At 41.2% G+C, this 25,943-nt stretch overlaps 1 protein-coding gene across 1 annotated transcript in view; it reads right to left on the bottom strand.

Annotated features, from left to right (window-relative positions):
* The window catches only part of LOC132470520 (contactin-4), a 64,187-nt gene extending 39,065 nt beyond the window's left edge, over positions 1 to 25,122 (bottom strand). The window contains exon 1 of the mRNA XM_060069195.1: positions 24,837 to 25,122. The gene's annotated coding sequence lies outside the window, so the exon portion shown is untranslated. The remainder of the gene's footprint in view (positions 1 to 24,836) is intronic.
* Between the last annotated feature and the right edge of the window lie 821 nt (positions 25,123 to 25,943).

Raw genomic sequence — 25,943 nt, 5'->3', positions numbered from 1 at the left:
AACATAAAATAACCAATCATAGTGACCTTAATGTTGGAAGCACTCCCTTTCACAGAGGCCATTGGTTGTCATAATTTGGTCTCCAGCAGGGCAGACTCCAGCAGAGGTGGGCAGGGGGTTGGGAGGATAAAAAAGATTAATTGTAGTTCTGCAGGTGGCAGGAGCCTCTGCTTGCTCTGGTCTCAATAAAAGGCACTGGAGAACCAGTTCAGCAGCAGGCAACCTCTCTCGTCTACCCTCGCTCTCTTTTTCCCCTTCTCTCTCTCTAGCGTACGTCCTGACAAAAGAAGTTAATGGGACGCAAGTTGGATGAGAAGGGCATCTTAAGTATCTGCATAAAAATGGAACAATAATAATTCTGCCTTCTGCGCTAGCCTTATTTGTTTGAAAGTCCCTAGGGAGAATATTTTCCCAGGAGATTGAACTCATACTTACAAATATGTGAATAAAACAAAAAAACTGGATTAGGATTGTTAGAAATATATAATATTATAAACCTACCAATGCTATCTAGGCTATACTAAGAGATACAGCCCTGCATAGTTGCTGGTGTTCCTTTAGCTCAATACAATTTTAAAATGCGCATTAAGCATTAGCATTCAGTGCCATATTGGCAGATACAAGTGGAAGAAAACTCATATTTCTTTCACTACTTCCCAATTGACCAAAGGTCCACGATCTATCTTGCCGCTAGCATGAGAAGATAACTTGTGGTGTTTATGAATTATGAGGAAACATCCTTTCCACATCCATTTAAGTGCCTCATGTGAATTATTCATAGAATCAATTACACGTCTCTCCAAATACCGAACTGTGTTTCCTCAGTCTCTCTCCTTGTCAGTTGATTACCTCTGATACAAGTGATGTATAAGAAGGGTTAGGGTTAGGGTTTGTGATGTATCTGAATTGCCAGATGTCTATCGCCCACTCGATAAAATAATTTAGCTTAATAATTGAATAATAATTATCAATAAAAGTGACCGGGTAAAAGAGTGCCTTCTCAATCTGCTACTCCATCTGCCATCGGCAGCTGCTAAAATAAAGATAATGATGTGCTTTTGAAATCAGACTGCAACCCTGTTAGAAATACACCTTAACACAACCTTATTTTAATTTCAGATAACTAGGGTTGGGGAGGCAGAAAGAAATGATGCTGCGTTTACATAGCGTCTAAGCTTTTTTAATGACATCTGGGATCAACTGGGATTTTGTGTAAACAGAAACCATGGTAAAGTCGATTCTACCTCACTGGTGAGGGTGTGCTTTAATTTGGAAATATTAACCACTGGGGCAGATTACACTGTCATTAGTAGTGTGACACTGTTAAAACACAAAGCCTGGCTGGGTTCGCTGATTCTCAGGGTATTTGGGTAGGGAGTATTGAATTAAGAATCAATACAGCTGCACGACAAGCGATGCAATATTTAATATATAAATATCAGGGAGAAATACACTATAGAAACCTAGTATTCACACTGAGGGTCTGCTTCCAGTACTTTAATGCACTGTAAAAGTGCTTGCATTCTCCTTAAAAAATGACCTTTATGTATTCAGGATATAGGTTGGCAATAATGTGGTTCACAAAATAAGCACCTGATCAGATATTTTATCTTGGTAGTAAAAATACATGTTTATATATAAAGGTAAATAAATAAATGGGTTTACTTTAAGGGCAGGCAGCAAACCCTTTGGCAAAATATCAATAGCTTTCTTGGGAGGGCTGTGGAAACTACACCTTTCACAGCCATGCAATGACATCTCCACATGCCAAGAGAAAGGCAAGGGAAAAAAAAGAAATATGCTAACGGAAAAAAAACGAAGCACGATTATAAATTGCTGATTCTGTAGCGGACACATCATCGTAGCGCACGATATCATCATAGCTAGTCAGTGGTTCTGTTGACACAGCTTACTTGTCTTGCTGCCGGTTGCAATTGTGGCCGTCACTCATGTTAATAATGTGTGGGCGACGACCGGCATATTTCAGAGGAGCAACAAACATTGTATCATCTCCTCAGTTAGATCAGAAGTGCAAGTGACTCATTTTTGCATTAAAAAAGGTTAGCTTCCCTAAATTCGGATACGCACTTACATGACGAGCTGGAGAGGGAGATTGGGGGACATGCCAATCCAACACATTGTGGCCCCACAGTACTGTCTCATAAGTCATTGCAGAGCCCCAAACAAAGCTACTGTGAGCCTCCCAAGGCAGTGGGAACTTACAGTGAAGGGCATCTACAGGAGCACAGAGAAGGACCCAGGGATGAAAACCCACCAGTGCTGTAGCGTCATCAAAAATGCATGGCGGTTTTTTGCTGTTACCACAGATGGAGACAATGGTGGAAGCTTCTAAGGGAGGGAGTGGGTTATGATAGGGAATAAAACAAAAAAAACATGTCTGCCACCCCCTAATAGCTTGCTGTATAAAGAGTAGATGTATTGCCATAGGATTGCAAAAAACATTCCTCAAATTATTTATATAGATCGATGGTTGAGCCACAATTAACCATGGTCTACTGAGGTTTAAGAATGTTTTTTTGTTAGTACTGAACCAGAATAAATCCTATAAGATTCACAACAATATTATTCATGCAAGTGGCTAAAGTAACAAATGCACTCAAGCAAGTGGCTACAAATCCTACCGTCTTCAATGCTCAAAAATAATATTTTATTTCATAGATATGAGCCATCATCCCATGAGCATCTATAACAAGGCAATGTCCTGGCTAAGTGACAAAACACAACAACTGAAAGAATATTTCATGAGTTAGATTAGAGTTATCAGCCAATCATAGGGAAAGGTGATACTGGTTGGGGTGTTTGACTACCAGGTGAAAGGCTCAAACCCCAATGTTGGCAGTCTACCAATGCCATCATTAATGGCATAGATATATATTTTTTTTAAACCACTATATTTTGCGAAAAAAGTAACAGCCAATGACTACATAGTTGCTTGGCAAAAGAAAACACAAACACAGCACAAGCGGAACTCAGCAGGTCAGCAAGTAGGTAGTACAACCTCGTAATTAGTAGCAGAATGTACTTAAGTAAAGCAAGTTAAGAGGAGGAGGATTCATCGCCTATTTCCTTTTGGGATCTTCGCTTAGCTACGGTGACTCTCGAAGCCCGTCCGGCCATTATTTAAGATGAGGTACATTCAGTGGCTTCAGTCTATCGGGAGTCCCCCAGAGCAAAGCACACAAGCAGCCCCTCACAAGCTCTTTTTTAAATGCCAAGTCCTTCACACTGGTGGCCCCCGTATATTCCTCATGCCGCTGCCTCATTAGACTCCTTTAATTGCGCTGCTGCTATCTGGCATGTTCAGGAGGGCCCCGATGTGGGGGCCACGGCACGGCTGCTGCAGTCAGCAGTGCACCAGGTTCCTTCTCACCTCCCATCCTGTCTGGGCTTCGGTGTCGCAGTGGAGGAGCATTCTGTAGTTGCACACACACCCCTCACACACCCCCTCCTGTCACTTTAAATTGATGGCAATATAGCAGACGGAGTTCATTAACAAAATGTTCCAGGGGGTTGGGGGTGTGGCCGAGAGGCGCACTGGTGACTGCAGGTGTCGGCGTGGTTTGAGCAGCTGATTCTGTATAACGTGTTGTGTTTGCATTTAGAGGTTCAATGGTGACATTATCACCTGACTCTGGGGTTTTCTAGATGTTCATGGCATAGTGTATATGTATCTATACTGCAGTCTTTATCAGGTTATGTGTGTGATTGGCTTATATTTTGTTCTAAAATACAGTCTTAATGCCTGAGGTAAGTGGAGTAATTGCATGATAAAAGTATAATCTTGGGAAACCTTATAGGACCTGGCACCCAACGTCTCAGGAGGTCTGAGCAGTGCCTTATCAAATCCAAAGGGAGTGACAAATGATCACAGCACAACAGTTCACAGTAACTGGCATTGACGAGTAATTATGCTGGAAGGAAAACAGGAGTATAGCAGTGGAAATCGTTTTGCTTTGATTCGATGCTGTGTGTTTTGTTTAATTTGATCATCATGCTATCGAACAGCATCTTCACGATGCAAAGTGACAGAAGATATTTCAAAGGCGGTCTGTGTTATTTGTCAACACTGTTCCAGCGGCAGCGGATGCATGTTGTCATGCTGATAAACCAGACTACCTAAATCAATTAAAAATGAACTAATACCAATTAATGGGAACATCGGCAGCAGGTGTGTTGTGGGAAACAAATAGCGACGTTATCGGTACTTCACTTAGCCGTCTTCCTTGCATGCAATTTCGTAACAGTGTCTATTGTCTTTGTCATCCGGTTGCATCCGGGAAGAGATCATGACACAGTGGAGAACAAATCCATAAAGAATGCATACCTCAGACGCATTCAATAAAATACAATTTAATATGACAATAAGATTCACCCAATTCCTTCTAACGGGTGTTGGGATTGATGCAGGCGTCAAAGGGAGAATCTAATTATGTAAATCTGTCAGGTTCCATTTACAGAGTGAGAGATAAACGGCACAGCGGAGGGAAGGCAGTGGGATATGGAGCACCGACGCATTTTATGCTGACATACAGGGAACACAAAGTCGAGACCCTGGTGACAAGGTTGGCTTGTTATGGATGCTAGTTGTTGATTGGCAGCATACACTGATGTATGCATAAGGTAGGCATTGTGTACAGGGTTCAAGGACTGGTGTCACCAGTGGGTTAAAGTGCAAATAAGACGACCTATAGGTGTGAGAATAAAAGGCATGTTTAACAAGCATGAAAGTACAGTATTTTGACAGTTTGAATGCATCATTTATTTAACTTAAAATGAAATATAAACTGTATTTTTATATATATATATATATATATATTAGTGCTGTCAAGCGATTCAAATATTTAATCGCTATTAATCGCATTAATGTCATAGTTAACTCACGATTAATCGCGAGTAATCCCGATTAATCGCAAATCTTTTTTCTATGCTAAATATCCCTTGATTTCTTTGTCCCATTAATTGTTCTCATATTAATGCTCTTATCAAGATGGAGAAGTGCATCGGCTTGCCTTGTGCAAATGTTTTTTTATTGATAACAACATTGGCATATACTGAGCAAAACAGGACGGTACAAAAAAAATGCCTATAGTGCAATTAAACGATGAACATACAAACATACTGCCTTGAACATAGCAGTCAGGCTACTGCTTCTTTGTTTTGAGCCAAAGAAAGAAATTAAATAAATAAATAAATAAATAAATAAAAATAATAAATTGCGTTAATCTCGCGATAAAAAAATTAACGCTGTTAAAATTGGTTTGCGTTAACGCCGTTAATAACGCGTTTAACTAACAGCACTAATATATATATATATATATATATATATATATATATATATATATATATATATATATATATATATATATATATATATATATATATATATATATATATATATATATAATATAATATATGCATACATATATGGGCTGTGGCGAACACCAGACATACTATATTTGTTAAGGCTTAATACAGCTGAACCAATCAGTATTTTTCCCCTTGCCTGTCAGAGCCTGTTGGACAATTTGAGGTTTCACACCAAGGCCAATTAGTTTGGTGGCAGAGCTTATTGGAATGGAACAGTGAGATGCATTACAAGGGACAAAGCATTGCCAGCGAAAAAACAACAAAAGAAAAGGCTTTGTCAATCACACATGTCACACTCTGGGAGCAAAGAGAATATGTTTGATTTGCACTGCCACCTTACCACGGCGTGATTTAAAACACCTTTTATTGCTCAATATCTTTGTGTTCTGCTGTATTTTGCCGGAGTGATTCCAAGTTGATGACAACATTTCATATAGGACACAATGTGAAGAGTATGTGTGGGTTTTATTAAGTAGTGCATGACTGGCATTCGTTGCAAACACAATTATAAATCTAATGTTTGGTAACACCAAACATTAGATGAGCCAATATTCTGGTTCCAAAAATAGGAACCTGTTCAGAGTAGATATCTTGGTATTGAGTATATAATGTTATACATGATATAAATATATTTATATCAACACAAATTATTTCTGGGACAGATTGTAGGCTGTGGCAGAATTGACATGTGTCTCAACATAGATCACCAACGATCATTTGGAATTGGATTTTTCTTTCTCGCTCAATATTCATATAACCATGTCGATCAATTCGACTGTGTTTCTGTAGCGCCACCTGGAAAAGAGAGAGTGGAGTATGCACTGTGATGACGGATAGCTGTATTCGCTGTAATGTTGTCTTTTCCAAGAAAGTGTATGGGAAGTATACAATGTGAATGGAGTAAATCAGAGAAGGACAAAAATGCAGACAACGGCAATGACAATGTGAAACTACTTCCAGCATTCAATGACAAAAAAAATCTTCAGGTACACTTTACAGTTCCATACTGTTAGAGGTAAAAAACAAAGATTTGATCCGATTTTTTTAATTTTGTTATACCAGACAGAGGTCAAAAAGATGACCATGGTCAGGTTGGGGTAATAAGCTAATACATTTGTCTAACATAGCGTCTTATCTGACCTTCACAATGAGGAGAGGTATCTGGCTTTTTAAAAGGATATCTTATAACCCTTTCCTTTTACAGACCACTCTGTCCACAGAAGGTTAAGTGCTCACAAATATTTACCCTGGTGCCATAGAGTGAAGGGCAGCACTGGGTTCAGAGAATGTTGTGCACATAAACAACTTTATGATTGATAGTGGATCCCTTAAGAGCAGGACATTCTTTCAGGAAGAGAAAAATCCACTTACCAACACTTTGACAAGTGTAAAACTCTGGTTTGAACTACGAGCTGGATACGATAATCAAGTGTTTCCACAGGACTTCAATAAAATGCAAAAGCGTCACCTGTCTTTCTTCCCTAATTGATCCGCTCTAGTTGATCTACATTCTGACGTAAACACACTCCGACTACCCTCATCAGAACCATTGATATCAATACCTGTCAATTATTTAAAGACGGCAATCTGATTAATTGAACGCAAAATGACAACTTTTCAGCCCTCAAACTTCACGCTTTTTCACTTACGCACAATCCAATTGACTTCTGACAGATGTTTCTCCTGAGATAATTACTTGCTTTATTTGGAAGTGTGTCACTTGCAAACGTAAGATATGCTCTGCTTGCCACGGTCTTCCACCTGATTTCACTTTCCATCCTACTTTATGCTGAACTTTGTTGCCTTGGTAGCACTAGGGTAAATCACACTGAAGGCACAAATACTCTGAGTAATCTCTGGGTGTGAAACTAGAGTGGCAACTAATCATCCCCCCGTTTCTAATTGGATCGCATCAGTCCTCACATCTCCAATGTCACAGCCAGTGAGTGGTGAGCATTGTGGCGCATAGTGCTGCCCCCACGAACACATGCTCACTATGTGAAGTGCTTGAGGTACCTTGAACAGTGGCATATAAATGCAATTAACTATAATTATTACATCGGTTTTATTCTTAAGTATATTATAAGTGAGTTGCCTTACTTCAGCACTTCAACATGCAAACCTTTTCAGGGGCACTTAAGGATGTTTAGCATTCAGTGACTTCTTCAGCAAACATTAAAAAAAGAAATCATGAAATCTATTTTGGTTATAATGAAATGTAACATAGATGTTACTTGAAATGCAACTAAACAAGCCCTGAATTAATAGTACTGTCCCAACGTAAATTGGAATAGCCAAATCTTTTTGTTTTTTAAGTAATTTTTAATGCATATTGAATGCTTAATTTCTAATTTAGGAAGACTGTAGTATAATCATCCAATTTATGGTAGAGCTGTGCAGGGAATACACATTCTAGCAAACAGACTGAGGCTAATCATGTCGGGTCCCATACGACACAGGCTGTCTTTAAAGTCAAACATGGAACTTATCATCAGAAACACACAGGCGTCTTCTCACTGCTCTCTCATTAGAGCTTCTTTTTGTTATTTTTGCAAGCTGTATATTTGAAATAGATGTATCAAAAAGTGCCTGTCATCTTCAACCATAAAAATAACATCTCATCAGGCCCATAAACAGAGAGTGTACACAGTTTGCGTCAAGCTTCTCAGTTTTGTGAAGCGGATCAATCATTTGAGAAAAAACTCAAATGATGGATAATTTTTGGTGAAGTGAGGCACCAATCTGTTGTACAGACAAACCGTATGTGTCTTTTAGTAGTAGACACATTATTGACATCATCAATTATGGATGAAGCAACTATAATTACAACAAGAGTGATCACAAATACACCACAGTGGGAACAAGGAAAATGACAAACAAGACAGTGTGACTTAATCTGCCCACATTGAGATAAGCCCAGCCTTACAGGTTTAAAGAGCATAGGGGAGACATACGGTGGGATGCTGATTTAAATATGATTAATGGAGGTCCAGGGCTTTCAATCCCATCCGGTGCCGAGCAGCCAGCCATCCAGCCAGCCAGCCGGCCAGCCAGCCAGCCGGCCCCTGATAGACCAGCATTCAAAGCGGTAGACCCTGCTATCTCACCCAGCAGCGTCTGGCCCTGTGTCTGCCCAGAGCTCAGGAGAGGACACTTTGGCAGCGACGGAGCTGCCAGAGAACACAACAGAGGGAGTAAGCTAGAGAAGGTGTCAAGGGGGTTTTGGACACGGAAATAATAAATAAATATAAAAGGTACAAACATGATAAAAAAGGAGGAAGGAATGCAGGATTTAATGTTGCTTAAAGGTGCGGTTTGTAATATTTAGGGGCATCTAGTAATCATAATCACTATCTTACCTGTAAGCTATGACCTATTAACTGAATTAAAAATACAATGTATGCATCTATGAATGAACATCATCACGTGTCACTTAATCACGTGACACTTAATTTTTAGTGCCATGGATTTGCATTGGTTATGGCAAATGTGCCTTGAAAACTTCTGCATTAAATAGTCTCTCACTACTACTGAATATTTGTGCCTACAATTCCTGATGATCCGATGGCGTGTGCTGGCGATACAAGCCAGTCAGAGACCTTGCCTCCCTTTCTAAATGGAAGGAACAGTAGCATGGATAACATGCCAGTAACATGCCATAAAACACTGGAAAATGAATGTCCCAGCCATTGTTACATTATTTGATTCCATTTCATCAGACGTGTGCTCAGTCCACAAGTTTTGATTTTCCATCGACTTTGTTTAAATATTTTTTTCCCAGGAAAAGAAACAAGTGTATGACATTGTTTACAACCTGCGTGTCACCGCCCAAATAGGAAGGGCCACCCTGAAGAGATTTGATTGATTCTGCAAGGGAGGTTTATTTCCAAGTGTTCCAAGCTGGCCGATTGTCCTCATACGCTCACAGACTGACTCACAGACTGTGAGTCTAGAACGAGTGCAATGAAAGAAATGTGAAGACTCAGAAATACGAGGCAAAAGATTTTCTGCACAGTGGAATCAAAGAGAATGACAAGTTAACCTATATTGTTTAAAGGAACATTCAATCTACAAAGGGTAGTCAAGGGACATTGCAATGTACTGTGAGCTGATAGATGGATGTTTTAACACAGGATTCAGACTCCTGTAGGCTTTACCTACAAACAGCATGTTTGGCAGGTTTATTTCTAATATTGTTCCTTCTGACTGAGCTGCTCATGGTAGCATGATAGCTTAGCACAGTTTAAGAAATCATAACACAGTCAACCAGCGTGTCAAAATAAATATTAGTTCATCCTGTACTTATCTAACAAGATCTGGCCTCATCCCGTCAAACCAATAACGGCACACACAAATTTGGCTTGAGTTGACCCTCATATGTTGGCCATCACATAGCTAAATTACTGCTAATCTCAGCCTAATAACGCCATATGAGATGAACACCATTTTGACTGGTTTTCTTTGGTAATATCCTTCCATGTAACATTAACGATTAACGCAATGTATAACACCAATCTTGAGGACAGTATCTTAATAGACAAACATATTTTGAAATACTATTCTATGTTATCTAAGTTTACCAACATGAATTCTCAAAACAACACAAACAAAGGACAAAGTAGTTTAAATCTGAACCGGACCAACATTGTTTGATACTGCTCTGAAATAACAGATTATTCAAACACCCAAACAGTTGGGTGTTTGGACGTATATACTCAGTGGTTAATTTGAGCCGGATCCTGCCGGAACAAGATCTGGCACCTCTTAATTTTGGCCTCCCTGTGTTCCGGTACTTATTTGGGCAGATCCGGTACCACTCATTAAAAAAAATAAAAAATAAAAACATGTTTAAAATAAAATAATAATATGCATATATTAATTTACAGAACAAATCCCAACAATTTCATGTTGTTTATTAAGATTTAACATCCTTTGAAAGTGTCGGAGATCTGTTGACGCACTGAAAAGCTGCGGGCCAACAAACCACGCCCGACACTTTTGACATTCGCCGCATCTGATGAGCAAGCAGAGAGGAAAAAACGGTTACCATGCATGACCACATGGGTGGGCGCCACGCACAAGTTGATAGAAATTATGATAAATTAAATATCACAGAGCAGGATTGTGAACGTTTACAATATCTCATGTCAATTTACAAGATGTGTCAGCGTTGGCCGACTAACTCTTTTTAATTAGGATATTGATCCTGCGCGCCTCCCCTTTGCAACGGAATTTGTTGAAGATATAAAACCATTTAATTGAACATACACACTAAAACAGATATTTTCGTTTTTAAATAAATATTTCGAAACAAAAATTCATGTTTCCCGCTGTGTGCCTCGCTGGTATTGCGGGTCTGCAGGATTGCACTCTGCACAACCCGTCGGTAAATAAGTCACGGTCACGCACGACTCCGTAATCAACGCTTTCCAAGCATCGGTGGTGATGGCAAATTTCTCTGCTAAGGACAGGATCTCACGGAGGGAGGCTGCTGCTTCGCTGTACATTTTCTCAAGCCTCACAGTCATAGTTTGGCGACATGGCACTGTGTAATCCGCCTCGAGAAATGCGATCAGATCGCAGAAGACTAAAGGTACGAACACACCAAACGCGTACCCCGCGTATAGACGCGTATAAAATCGGCAATTTTTCCATAGGGAACCATTGGTTTACGCGCGTATGAGCTGCGTAGATGCGTAGATGCGTTACATGCGCTAAAGCAACATTTTACCCGCGTTAGCGGCGTATGACGATTAGCCGCGTTGCCCAATCAGCGTTGAGCTTGACCCGACGTCACTGGCAGAGAGTAGTGACGCTTGCACAGAAGCATACGGCCGACATCTTTCTTTATTCTGGGTGGAAATAGTAACATAGTTACGCCATTAAATGCGTTTATGTAAACATTTTTAGCGAGAAATGTGCATTTTACTTTCATAATGTTCGCTCGGTGAATGTGAAGGATGTTTGGTTTGATAGTTATGACGAAGAGGGAACGCTCCGTTCACTTGCATGGACAGAGTCTCTGGTTGCTAAGCAACCTCAACGTCTTGGCGGACTATGGCTGCATCCGAATACTCATACTTGCATACTATATAGTATGCATTTTGTAGTACGCAAAAAATATAGCACATCCGAATACTCAGTATGCATTCTGTAGTACGGAAGACGTTTCCGAATGCGTACTACCGCCAAAGTAAACCACGGACTTCACTACGCTATCCCACAATGCAACAGGAGTCTAGTAACGAACGAAGAAGAGATGGCTGACTCGTCACCACCAGAAAGACGTCGTAGAAAGCGGCGAAAAAAAGAGACATTAAAAAGAGTAAAATAGTAAAGTAAGTAATTAAGTAAAAAGAGACATTTTTAATTTAATAGCAACGATGACAAGACGGAAAACAGGTAACTTATCAAGGTAATTTTGCCGGCATCTGAGGGGAGATACGTCATCTCCAAACTTCCGGTGGAGTTTCGGCGATGTTCGGAAGCGTTCGGAGGCGTTCTACGCATACCTGTAGACCGTACTACACAGTCAAGTGTAGTATGGTCAAGTAGTAGACACTGGACAGAAATAGTATGTACTAAGTATTCGGATGCAGCCTATATCTCTGCTGATCAACACTACGAATGCTGGAAACACACCAGACACACCATGTGAAGTTATTTAACCCGATTATTGTCATTTATATCTGAGATTATTTAATCTAACCCGATCCAAGCTCTATCATGCACCCAAACACTGCGGCGTTTGGGTTTCCTTCCTCTGACTCCTAAATCCAGCGCAGCCACAGGCGCGTAGCTGAGTACGTTTTATTCATTTTTCATTTTTGCTTTTATTCATTTTTCATTTTTGCATGTGAAGCACTTTGAATTGCCCTGGTACGAAAATGTGCTATATAAAAAATTGTGCCTTGCCTTGCCTTGCCTTACGTAGGACCATTTTTGACACAAAATGGTCAAGCAACATTTTAGCTGCGTTACGCGCGTAAATCTTACGCGGGTTACGCGTTTGGTGTGTTCCTTAACACGTACCTTAACACGTCACGGCTCTGGAAAAGGCTGCCGTATTTAAAATAGCCTGCATATGCATCAGTTATATTCTCAATTTAATTTACAGAGCAATCCCTGCAAAGTATTTAGGTTAACTAAATAAGAGACTAGGATTAGTGTGTGGCTGACATCCATCGTGATGTCAGTCAGCCACCAAGACGGACAATGACATCGTCCATCGGCACAACCCTAGTAGGCAGTGTATATATATTTTTTGTTCCATTACCTCTAACCCCCGTACTAAGTCGCCGGATCCACCCCCCCTCTCTGCGTTCAGCAGAGTCCAGGGTAGTCTTTTCGCTTGGTTCTCTGTCTCAACATTAGGGCTAGAACGGAGCGACAAGACTACAACCAGCCCGCCTTTCCGTTTCTGGTCAACGAGCAATGAGTCTTCCAACAGAAATCAATGGATTTACATAATGCCAAATAAAACACGACAGAAACTGTTTTTCGCTACGATACTTGATTTGGAACATCAGCAAACACCACTAACCACTCGGTGAGTTGAACATTTCTGAAAACGAAAATTAAGGGTTGTTTTCAGGACAGTTTTGTGAATGCCAATAGCCAGCCATTGTGAAGCAATGAGCCAAATACCCGAGACAGGACCAATAGTCAAAATGTCGGTGTCAACCACTCTATTTCATCCTAGACGAACCAGAAAGTGGGCTCAATGTTTTTTTTAACAATATACAGTAGCTCTATTGATTTGAATGTAAGAATACCTAAAGTTACAGTATTTATATTATAAAATGTATTGCACCATGAGTCATAACTGCGACCATTATATTATACTTTTGTTAGCCTTAAGCCTTGCTCATCATTATGCCATACCACATCACCTCCTGCTGTGTAATGAGCTGCATTGAACACAAGAAGATCTATTGAGAACATTAAAATCCATATTTCCTGTTATTTTGGTGAAAGTAATGCAAAAGTAATGTAAAAGCAGTGTAATGCCTTACAATTCAAAGACAGTAATATTGTAATCTAACTAATGACTTTGAAATGACAGTTACAAGTAATACATAATGCTTTACACTTTTAAAGTAACTTGCCGAACACTGATGCTATATATATATACTGTCATATTTCTAAGTTGATCTGAAACGGGGAGGGCAGCGATAGTCCAAGAATCAACTCATATGTACTGTGAGATTAAAGTCGTAAATATGCAAGGAAAACTGTCAGAAATTGAGCAGTATATGTCTAACTCTCTAACTGATGGATCTACCAAATGATTGCCTACTTTGTGTTGGGAGTACACTTTGCTATGCATCTATACAGAGCCTGGTTAACAATGCCAGGTTTGGAAGAAAAAGTCCTGCTACTTTGCCGTTTAATGTAATTTTACTATGCTCCAGCAGTTCTCTGGGACAGCCAATTTGGCTGAATCAGAGCTGAATGGCAGACCGGCTGACTCAAAATACTTTTTGCGCATTTATTTTGTGCATCTGGGTGTTCCACCTCCCGTCACAGATCGTCCCATTATGGATTATAAAACAAAATAGGCTTTTATAACTTCTTCAGCAAGCAACATAACCATTTTTTTTTGCCCAATAGCCAATTCTTTGCCAACTTTATTTCTACAACCATAAAATCAAGGATTTGGCATTTTACTATTGCTCCTCCTTTAGGGTGCTTGTCACTTTAAATCCAATCAGAGGCCTTGTCAAAAAAGAGCATGCAGTCCAATCAAATGAGACACGGTTAACCAACACCCAGTTTGACAGCCGGCACAGCTGAGTCTGTGACATACATGCATACGCTCCTAAACTCGAGGTGGAAACCTCAATGTAGGGCTACCCTTGTAGCGTATGTGAATCCGTTCTATGATACTGCATTATTTTGGGTTGCTTTTTTGTAAGTGAGTGATGCTATCCTCAAAGGAAGCAGAAGCAATTGAAAGCTAAATGCAGCAAAAGATGTTCTGGAAAGCCATCATGGGTAAAGTTTGTTGGTTCCCTCTCTCGGTGTTCAACTTGACTGAGATGTCTTTGATAAGTCAATCATGTGCTCTGAGCAGCGCTGCACGCTGGAGCACAATGTGTCGTAGAGATGTACTGAGCAGCCGCAGCCTTCCCACTTTATCCACACCAAAAGAGCAAGGGGGCTTCGCTTATAGAACTCCCATCATACCTTCGGATCCGATTTTTTTAATTGGATGGTGCGTTGTGGGTAATCCATCCATCGATCTATCTCCTCTCCTATGTTATTGCCAGTTGTCCTAAAGCAGCCAATGTGTGGGACTGATGGAAGTGACGGAAAGTTTCTTTGTAGCATCAGCAGCCAGAACTTGATGTAATATTGATGTGTATCTGAGGCAGGAATGTACAAGAATAAAGTTACTAAAATAAAACAAATCCAACACTTAAATGATTATGAGTCAACAATTATGAGCAATAGTGTTTTCCGTACAATTATATATAATTCTTAAGAAAAATAAGATAAGAAGCTATTTACGACTGTCAATATTAATAATGCATTTGGACCACCCATTGTGAGTGTGTCGGAAAAATAAATAAGTTTATCATAGATACACCGTGCTATAAATTAAGCTGACGCAGATAGCTGACTGAATTCAGTCTTTATCTTAGAAAAAAAAACATACATATATATCCTTTGTTTCGAAAAAATATACTAAAATGGGTACTCAACTGTACTGCCAACCCAATATCCCTACCCTAATTCCCTAAACCTTCGGTAAAGTATCCGGGATAACACAAAAATGCAAACATTTACAAATGAGAAGCGATCGATCAAATAAAAGCATCCGAACCCTGCATCCCTGTCACCCCGAGCCCCAGCTCCTCCACCTCACATCCCCTTCGACAGACCCTGGGAATCAACTGTGCAGGGACACACAGCAGATAAATGTGTACCCGGCTCATCCTTCTATTACATTTTAGAATCAATACACAAACCTCGAAGGGAGCGTGTAGTGTCTCTCACATGACTCGTCTCTCTGTGGGTGAGAGCCACCGCCGCGAGTAGCGGCCGGGGAGGGGGGGGGGGGGGGGGGGGAACGGCTGGGCCTCGGGACTGTCCGCAAGTAATGAGATCATCCTGGGTGAAGTGATGCTGAAAATGAATCATCTCCAGCTCCTATCCCCCAGTGGATATGGTGGGCACATTTCTGCTGGACCTCGTGCACCCTGGCCATCCATCCATCCCACCACCACCACCACCAACACCACCACAGGCCAGTGGTTCCCCACTCTTCTTCGGGCCCACTGGTTCCACTCATCACTGGGGAGGGAGGTGCACAGACAACCCTCATCAGCACACGCATCTGTCAGGTCCCCGCATCTAACTGAAGCACAGCTAATGTTATTTTGTTTTGGTGGCACGGTTTATATAAAAATATTTATAGGTAATAATAGTAGTATCAATGATAACGACAGTAAAAAGCGTAATTAGTTTAGCAATCTTTGGCTCGCTCAAGTTCATTGGTGGCTTAACTCGCACAATGGCAACGTTTCCCCCAGCACTGTTAAGGCGGCCTTAACAACAATAGGGCCCCGCCTTGACTACCAAGTCCAGGAGATAGGAAGGACTGTTCAGCCTATAAGATACACAGCAATACTCTACTGTATCTGCAGGATATGTTTTCTATTAAACGTAAATGGCAATTCAAATAAACTAAAATTCTTTCCTTTGGAAAAATAGGTATAATGAAAGGTGATAATAGAGGTATTATACGAGTGGCTGTTGGAAATGACATCATGTGACACAACAATTGAAAGCTGGCAGTGAACTCAAGATGAATACAAATGATATTCTGCTGGGTGAAAAAATAGCCACGATCTCTCAGATGAATACAAACGATAGAGAGCATGGGTGATAAATAGGTACAATAAGTGTCTGTGGATGACACTTAAATCCATCAAAACGAGTTTAATCGAACCTTTTAATGGCCTGGGTTCATCCGAGATGTCAGTCACTGTGTTTTTTTAAGCGATCATGCATTGTCGATCATCCTGGAAAGATGATCCTTCGCGGACGGAAGTCTGCTGACAGATGCACCAAACCCCAACGTACCAACAAAGAGGCGAGCGGGATCACAGGTCAACATGACGACAAGACACCAGCGCCGGGATCCAAGCCTCCTGAGTGGAGCAACTGGGACAAACAGAGACACAGCAGCAAGACTAATGTGTTGTTCTTTGGGCAACGTTCCCCAGAGAGTGGCACAGAGTAACGCAAGGGGGAGGCACCAGACCGTGACAGCTAGCTTTTGCAGGTTGTGGTGCAGCGGAGAATGTTTTACATCCCACAACGCTTTTTTTTTTAGGCCATGGTTATTTGCCGTAGTGTTTGTTTTCCAAGATACTGCCAATCTCCCATCTACATTTGAAGGACTTGTTAGAATCCTATCAACTGCCGTCCTTAGTTGGTGGGGGGGGGGCATGTGCCACCCCATGTCCCCCTGATAGACACAACCCTGGTCTTGATACCACGGGTAGACAGATACCAGTTATGGTATCCGCCGGATAAATAAGCATTGGCACATCATTCAATCTGCGTCACGAGAAGGGGGCAAGCTGTTTGATTTGCAAAAGTTAAGATAAAAGACTGGAGGGGAGGAGCTTCCCTGTGGGGTGCATTTATTGCAAGTGTAAGCAGCTCATCAGACGATTGGTTCGTTGCAAATCCATTTTGCGGGCGATGCATTAATCATTCTGCGGAGGAAGGCGCTCGCTGTTTATGCTGGCCTGTAGTTTCCTGGGGAGCGCGTTGGAATATTCTGCCTCAATAGCAAAGGAAATGTGTTATGTCCACTCCATTATTCATACTTTCAATTTTCTTGATTTTATTTTTAATTCTTTATTGCACATACTAGTTCAAAGACCCCAGCGGACCGTGGATTCAAATACATATCTACAACAAAAACAAAGTCTGGTGAAATGCTTCATAGAGTGTATAATTTTTCCAATAGTATGGGTTGCAGAGGTCACCGGATGAAATACTCTCCAAGGTGTTCTAGATGTGGCCTCACTGACGAACTCCAGATGAAGGCATCGACAGAGCGGATTTGATCTCAATACTGTGCAGCCATCTTGGCGTTTGCGTTCTCCCCATCAGATTCAACCAGGCTCAACCAGGCGCTCTGTCAGTAGATAGACACACAGAGGGACATTACGTGCCATGCTATAGTGATTTTACGATAATCACAGGATACGACCTCTTCACCAAAGACCCGGTAAATTAACCCTGTTGTAAGTATATGCAGATAGACATGCTTGCATCTAAAGTATCACTTGACCTGCAGTATATGGTTATTCAGTGTTTCCCCTTAGATTTTTTTCCAGCAGAGGTGCTTATGTGTGTGAGGGGCACGATGTTGATGTTGCACAATGCTGAGGTGCATGTGCACAATGCTGATGTGCTCGGGCACAGAGATATTTAAATGTGATCAGTGATTCCAGCAGGGCTCTGGTCCATTATAACAATATAAGATAACAAGGGATAGCATGCTTGCTCACTAATGCGCAATCAACCTTGTTCAGGCCTTCATTTCTATTTGTAGAAAACCCAAATGTTTGGGTTTTATATTCGTGTTCTGCATTCTATTCTATTGCTTTTCTACTGCTTTCACTTGTTGTGTAACTTTTTCCCTTTATGCTTACTAAATTTAGTGTAAAGCCATTCATTAGCTACTGATGTATTTCTCCAAAGACAATAATGACAATGTCACAATTTTGGGTTGATGGGGAAAAAAAAAGTAATATATATATCATTTGTATGATTGTCTGATTGCAATGGCTCTAGTAATCCAACAACGTTGGTGGATTCATGTAGGGGAAACATTGGTGACGCATCAACTTAATTACTAAATTCACTGGTTTGTCGCGCAACTCAAACACTGTCCAAGAGATATAATTACCCTCATTAAGGCATGGTTGGTGTTAAACAGTTGTCTAAACAACAGATCATACCATATTAAATACAAACCTAATGTATGAAATTTGCCTGCTTATGTGTCGTATCTGAAATAAATGCATTGTACTAAGCACTAAGCCCACAATGTGCATAAACATAAGACATGACTAAAGAGTAAGAACGCATATAATTGATGACAGTGCCAGAGGCGAAATAATATTAAACCCACTGCTACTACATTCGTACTGAATACAAATGGACAGTAACCTAAACAGTAACCTAAAATTCAAGGTTGAGACTGTGTATGTGGGTGCTGTTTTTTGTTTGGGACCTGTCAGTTCCAGAAGATTTCCTGTATGTGTTCATGTGGGAATGGGAACAGAAATCGATATTTGGAGAAATCTGCAGCGGCCATTTTCTTGCTCACCCAAAATTATAAAAAAAAAAAAAAAGTTTGAAATAACCCAGAATTTTCTTTAAACACGGCCAATGATGTTTTCAAGGTTAAATGTATGTTTCTACATTATGCTTATAGCTCACTTCATAGTGGGCCACTTATATGCTAATAGAGTTCAAATGACAGCTATGTGATGGCCTCCCTACGTTTCACTGAATGTTTATCAATACCATATAACATCAAAAAGCCTTCAAGGTTCTTGAATTATCCAAACAGATATGCAAGATATCCGTTGTAATAGTTATGCTTTATGAGAATGTTAAGTATTATACTGGACTCATTGAATGACTTTGATGTTGTTTCTTTATTTATTTTCCAGTACATGATTGATGGCATGGATGTGCAAAATCAATGCCCATTACCAAAAGAGCGCCTTGTGTTCGGGATTTTTACAAGAGGGGAGCTACAGTGGGGCAAAAGGTTGAGGTTCATAATACACACATCGAAGCTCATCATCACTCTGATCGAGATGGAGAATGGCATGCTGAGCTACAGATCTGTGTAGCCGCCGCAGGCAGAGTTGTGCAACATTAATGATTGTTCGGAGTGGCATTCACACAATACATGATGTGCTGGAGCGCTCTCACGAAAGGACAGCTGACACATTGAAGCTCATCTATAGGAGGGTGAAAACAAGGTTGATGAGTTAAGGCTGCAAATCAACCAAAGGATGTGTTTCTGCTTCTGCCTAGTTTTCCCTTCACGTTGGCGTTCCCTTTAATGCTCAACATCATTACCACGACACACTTGGCTCGCACCTCTGTCCCAAATGTCGACTGCATTGGGCGGATTAATGCTGTGTCTAGTCTTTCATAAGCTACACACCACTACAATGAGAAAATGTACGCTAATTGACAGTGTAAATTGCGTGGCATAGCACGTGGAGCAGAATCAACACATTTTTTGAATCTGAAGGCATACTTTGTCTAGTAGTAATATACTATTTACTTTGAAACTTTTCAGACCATCTTATTTTCATAGTATATTTATTGGGGGAAATTAACAACTATGTATTTTTCCTAAATATGATGTCCCTTAGATTTGATAATGTAATAAACATGAAACACCTTTAAAAATCTTGATCTCATCTTTAAATCTTTACAGCGAAAAGCATAGCTAAAATGAACACATATTTATGTCAAAGGGTTTTACACTCTTTCACCCCAGAGTTAATCATTGCAGTCCAATCCCAGAAACATAAGAGCAGAAAACTTGTACAAAAGAACCATGGCTACGTCTCTTTTCCATTTCCTGGAAAGAATATGGAAGAGTGGATGGGAGCGCCGCACATGCAAGCCGAGGCAATGTTCAAAAGAAATCCCCTGCTAGGAACATAAGATGAGAGAGAGAGCCTGCCTACGCTGGGGTTGAGGGTGTGAGTGGCTGCAGACAAGGAAAACACACAAGCCAATGAGAAGCAGTGATTTTCACAGTTGAGCTGGCAGATTAGCAGAAAAGCACAGAATAATTGATATTGCCTAAGTAGGCAATTGACTGTATGTATATATATATATATATATATAAATCCATTTTTATATATATATCCAAACATTTTGAAAAGTAAGATACGTTAAAGATGTTTCACATAAACGACCCTCTTCTATTTTGGGACTAAAGCTGTGATTACCCCCAATTATTATGCCATACCTTTGGGGAAAGTCTTCAATTTTAAAAAGTCTGTATGTGTGACCAGCATATTTTGCAGGTATTTCTTTATGAGTGCTATTTATATGTGTGCACCTCATCTTCTCTGCTAATGTATTAGTGATGCCTGAGCCAGTGAGCCTTAGACAGTTTCTTGGAGCAAACATTCATGTCCTGGAGAGTACAGACATACAGCTTTCCTTTCCCAGTCAAAAAACCTGTAAAGCAATATATTAAACCAACCTGGAAACAAGCCGGTAAAACAGCATGCAAAGCATCTTGGTATCCAGCCTGTTAACCAGCGTTGAAACGTCCTGTAAACCAGTCTGCATATCAGCTTGTAAACCAACTTTTAAACCGTGAACCAGCCTGTAAACCAGCTTGCTTGTAGACCAACCAGCAAACCATCTTATATATCAGACTGTAAACCAACTTGTAAATAGATCACTAGTCTGAAACCAGCCTGTAAACCTGCTTGACTGTAAATCCCCCGGAGGAAAACAACTTGTAACCATTCTGAAAACCAGCCTGTAAAGTGCCCTGAAAATAACACATGTTGCGTTTTGCACTGCCTCTTTCAACCAGCCTGTAAATGATTCCTCCGGGGCATATTGAGCAGACGAAGGTCCAAGTTTACGTTTGCATATTTGAGCAGAGGAGAAAATGTGACTATTATTTTATTAAGATATACACAGTTTATTATTTCAGCTTTGCTTGTGGTTGGTTGCCTTGAATATTACTTTCCTTTGGCACAGACAGCGTTCAAGGCTGGGACGATAAACGGGGACATTACCGTGGGTTCCTAAACCTTGGCTAATGGCACTGGTAAATAAATCTGCTTCCCATCAAACATTCATAAAAAATCAATCTCATGGAGGACAATGTGGCTCTTTGGAAATATCTGATATAAAATCGGTCATTTATTATAAGACAAATCTGTTCAATATATAAGATATAAGGCCTGTATCCGGGTGACCATAGGGGAAGAGAGGTAGCATATTTCTTACAATACAATTAATAATATTGGAGCCTATTTGTTCTTCATCTTTTCATAGTAGCCTATGGGTTCAGATCCAGGTTCCAATGAATAATTGATTGTAAAATATGTGATTGTGGAAAACAACATGAAACAAAAATGATTCATGAGGTGTGCATACGATTGTACCACTGTATCGACAGCCCTTTGAGAGGGGTCAGTTTTATTTTTAACACAGAGGGCTGGGAGGAGGGGACGGAGAGCCAGGCTGGAGGTACTTCCAGTTCCTGAACCGTGATTCCATTTCCTATCCCTCACACCACTGACAGTGAGGTCTTTAATTTATTCATGAGTCACGCGTCTTGTGCCAGAGCGCATTAAACAAAGGCGGATCACTAGGAAGTAACCATTCTGTTAACAAAAGCCAATTACAAATCAGAAGCAATACAACAGCAGCACTAGACACACTTTTTGATGTTTGAGAGTTTAAGCAGGGGGGGGGGGGGGGCTGCTGACATTTATAAAATACAGGTCACATAAACAGACTTGATGCACTCATAAAGTATTCAATTGAAGCCACTCTCCACTAAAGGTAGGCCATATTTACCTATGCTGTTAACACTATAGTTGTACCCACCAAAGTTAGAACAAACAGTATTCCGTAAACAAGTCCTTTCTGTTCTCGTGTTTGTGTGTGTGTGTGTGTGTGTGTGTGTGTGTGTGTGTGTGTGTGTGTGTGTGTGTGTGTGTGTGTGTGTGTGTGTGTGTGTGTGTGTGTGTGTGTGTGTGTGTGTGTGTGTGTGTGGATAGGTGTTCCTCTAAAGAGTTGCCCTATTATCACATGGCCATCCTCAGCCCTGTTAGGTCGTTTAGAGTGCCGCTGCTAAGCTTTGGTGTAGTTAAGTTGAGCGATAGTCGCAGCAGGGTGGTGTCGGGGAAATAATTCACCATAATTCTAGGCTCCATCAGCGCTTCCTATCTTGTTCCTATCAGTGGGTGAAGGTCACAAGATCTGCTCCCCTGTCTCCTGCTAGCCCACACACATACACACACACACCCACACCCACACACACACACACACACACACACACACACACACACACACACACACACACACACACACACACACACACACACACACACACAACCTCCCTGTCTCCTTCCTACTGCACCTTCACTTGTCCTCTGCAACCCACCAGCAAACACAGTGGTGGACCAGGGACAAGCAGACCGCTTATCCATACACAAACTTACTGCGAAGAGATTTCTGCTGCAGACCAGAAATAACATCGGAAAAAAAAATCCTAAAGTGCTTTGGGTCAACAATACCTCGACAGGGAAGGGGGCTGATGGTAGCTATTTTATTTGGTCAAATTCTCCCTCTGAATTGAAATAAAGAAACAAAGAAAAACCGTACTTTATTAACTCAAAGCTCTACACTGTGAAAAACCTTTTCGGTCACCAGCCAAGAGACGCCACATTGCCATACAGCCATCAAAACTGTCTCAACCATTTTAATTGCCACATAATTCCCAAGCCTGAAAAAATAAAAATAAACTACTGTAGGAGGCATCAATTCAGCAGTAAAGCTCCTCTCAGTGTTGTCCAGATACCTGCCACCTAGCCTACCCTAGCCGGCTGGCGGGCTGCCAGAGGAAGGGAAGCATTTCACTTGAGGAGTGAGAGCAACTGACAGATGCCTGAGCAGCGAAACAGCATTCATCAAGGCATCTGCGACTATGAATACAAAAGCCTCTGCTTATGCACACAGCTGTGGTGTTTAAGACTGCCAGAGAAAAGAGATCTGGATGAAGTAACACCTGGGCATTATAGAGCCCGACGGAACCCGCCTTGTCAACGGACCTCCAGTGGTTGGTCTCACCCCCCCCCCCCACACACACACACACACCTCACCTCCTCCCCCTTGGTCTGATTCATACATCCCTGTTGTCTCCTTCTTCCCCTTGTGAAGATGTGCCTAGCGTGTAGCTAGCTTGGCCCAGGGTCTAGTGATACTAAGGGGGACAAAAAGATTGCAGTTACCTCTGAAAGGTTTTCTCTTTCCACATTGATAGGATTAATCGACAGCTGTTGCATTTGTTCCTGTAGGACTAATAGGGCGTGGGTGGTGCAATAATAGGCTTACCTTAATGTGAAATCATGATCTAAGGTACAAAGAAATTCTGGAGAAACATTTGTAAATGAAATATTTACAGAGACACAGATATGAATTAGCACAAATTTATTATTATGCCTTTAATATCCAAAATGTTTATAGTAACATACAGATAGGTGTGTATATAATGAGATAAGCCTCCATATTTGTTTCATAAAGTATAAGTCAAACAGATTCGGGGGAAACAGAACCGTTTGGGATTTCAAGTTCACTTCAGTAAATCAAGGGCCACTGGTGGCCCGAGCCTGCCCGCGTCATTATGTGGTTCGTGAGAACCCGGAGGCTGTGATCAAACTAATCAAAGGGTCAGTAAGGACGCGACAGGTTTATTAGATCAGTGATTAGAAACTAAGACCCCAAAGTACCGTACTAATCATGATTTCACGAACGGGAACCGCAAAAGGAACACGGCTGGTAACAATGTAGAGGGTGGCTAGATGGACGCCCGATTTACATTCCGGGGAAGGTTTTAATTTTAAATGTATCGAACTATATTTAAATGAAAAATAGAGCAGGAATCATTGCAGGGTAAATCCAAGCAAAATCCCATGGCTTTCGTCATGAGCAAAGACAAACAAAAACACAAGAAATGTGCGGACCAAGTGTGCGCTCATGCGTGCCAAAACGCGTGAACACGCACGCAAAATGACACGCGTTAGAATGTTGGCATTTAAGGCAATTAATTCCATCTTAAAGCATACTCAACAACTGAAAAGTGAGTTATGTTGAAGGACCTCCTCCAGCTCCGATCCAAAGGGTTTCTCACCCTTTGCAGAACTAGAAACAAGTCCCCATGTCAAAGTGAGGTTCGTTTAACCTTTCGATCATAAGTTATAGATAGCATCACAGTACCCAAGTAGTTTCGGATATGGAAATATGGAGAATGCATGCATCAATTAATAATTGGGTGAATATGTATCCGTGGTACCCGTGCATTGTAATTGTATGCATAATGCACACTTCACTCAACTGTTGTCTACTTCTTTACAGTCCGAAATTGTTAAATGCGTCAAACGAGGGTCGTCCACACAGTTCTAACGGTGCCGGTGATCGTAAACTTTTTTTTTCTCAACATGGCTTTAAAGCACGTCGTGTCAATTTAAACGGGTATTGCATCCCCACCAGTGCTTTGCCTCTGTCACCGCCTCGCCATTAGTTATACGACCTTTGAGATGCAGGAAAAAAAAACATTCCTACTGAAACGCACGGACCGAGTTCCAGTCGGCATTCCGTATTTCGTGCACAATACCTCTTGTTCTTACCTCTTCAGGCGAATGGAAGGCGACGAGAGGAGGAGGCGAATAGATCTCCGGCAGCACGACACCAACAGCAGCGGTTCAGCTCGCACGCTCCAGACGCAGCGTTTGATGAGGGGAGAAGCGTCGTCCCAAGTGGACACTGAGATGAGAACCGTGTGTTTCTCTTTACACGTGAGTCAAGGAAAGCGTGGCACAGACCACTCCCCCGCTACAGCTCTAATTATTTCCACTTCATTCTTCTTTACAGTAGGCTACCTACATTGTATTACGCACGACACTACCCTCCACCACCACCACCACCACCACCATTACCCCCCCGCCTTATATCTATTGCTGTATTTTGTTGTTGACGATGTGTGTGTGGTGTGTTGTGCGATTTCTCAACTGTGTTGAGAATTTGAGAATTGTTGAGAATTGTTAGCTGCACTTGTTAGCTGCAATTGTAAGCTGGCCAATAGCTGTGTGTAACTTCTTTCCACTTTTCCATCATGTGTATATTTCCATTATGTGTATTTCTCCATTAAACACAAGGGTGATTTAAAATTACATTCAGATGACATTATCTGATATTGCCAAAGTAGTCCATTCAAACTCCCCTTAAAAGTAGGACACTCACTCTTACTGGCGCTGGTCTCATGTGGGGACACCGGGGCCCTGAGAGAGTGAGACAGAAGTCATCGTAGATAATAATTCCATTGGCCCTTTTCTATGTGAAGACCAATCCCAGAGGACGGATTGAGCGTCCTCGGCCTGCCTTTTTCACATCTTTATCAATACCGCCGTCTCTCCCCCCTCATGTGTATTCCCACCGCGTGTTTAAAATAGCCGGGGCAGATCTTCTGTTTCATGATCTGTGGAGAAGGTTCTCGGGATCCAGGAATACAAGCTAGAGCAAGGGCAAAGACGCAGTTATCAGAGGCGTCTCTGTAATTACAGTATTCATTTCATGTAATTACTGCATAATCCGAGGGGACACAACCCAAGTGTTACATTAGGAACTTCCTGATATTGAACAACCTGTGCATGAGTGCTGCATAGGAACGTAACATAAGACGCCTCTCAATCTTATTGGAGGGAGAGGGGAGTTGAGAAACTGGATGTCATTGTCTT

The sequence above is a fragment of the Gadus macrocephalus genome, chromosome 13 (genome assembly GCF_031168955.1).
Source record: "Gadus macrocephalus chromosome 13, ASM3116895v1".
Taxonomy (NCBI): Eukaryota; Metazoa; Chordata; class Actinopteri; order Gadiformes; family Gadidae; genus Gadus; species Gadus macrocephalus.
This window is presented reverse-complemented; position numbering and strand designations above follow the sequence as displayed.